Genomic DNA, 296 nt, shown 5'->3' with positions numbered 1-296 from the left:
GAAGAAGAAGAAGAAAAATTATTCGTATATCTTTTGACCCATAACTCGAAGACTTAGAACTCGATTTAGAGAAGAAGAAGAAGAAGAAGAAAAATTATTCGTATATCTTTTGACCCATAACTCGAAGACTTAGAACTCGATTTAGAGAAGAAGAAGAAGAAGAAGAAAAATTATTCGTATATCTTTTGACCCATAACTCGAAGACTTAGAACTCGGTTTAGAGAAGAAGAAGAAGAAGAAAAATTATTCATCAATCTTTTGACCCATAACTCGAAGACTTAGAACTTGATTTAGAG

This window comes from Apis dorsata, unplaced genomic scaffold (assembly GCF_000469605.1).
Source record: "Apis dorsata unplaced genomic scaffold, Apis dorsata 1.3 scaffold_28, whole genome shotgun sequence".
Lineage (NCBI taxonomy): Eukaryota > Metazoa > Arthropoda > Insecta > Hymenoptera > Apidae > Apis > Apis dorsata.
The sequence above is the reverse complement of the archived record's forward strand: the minus strand, read 5'-3'. Positions refer to the sequence as shown.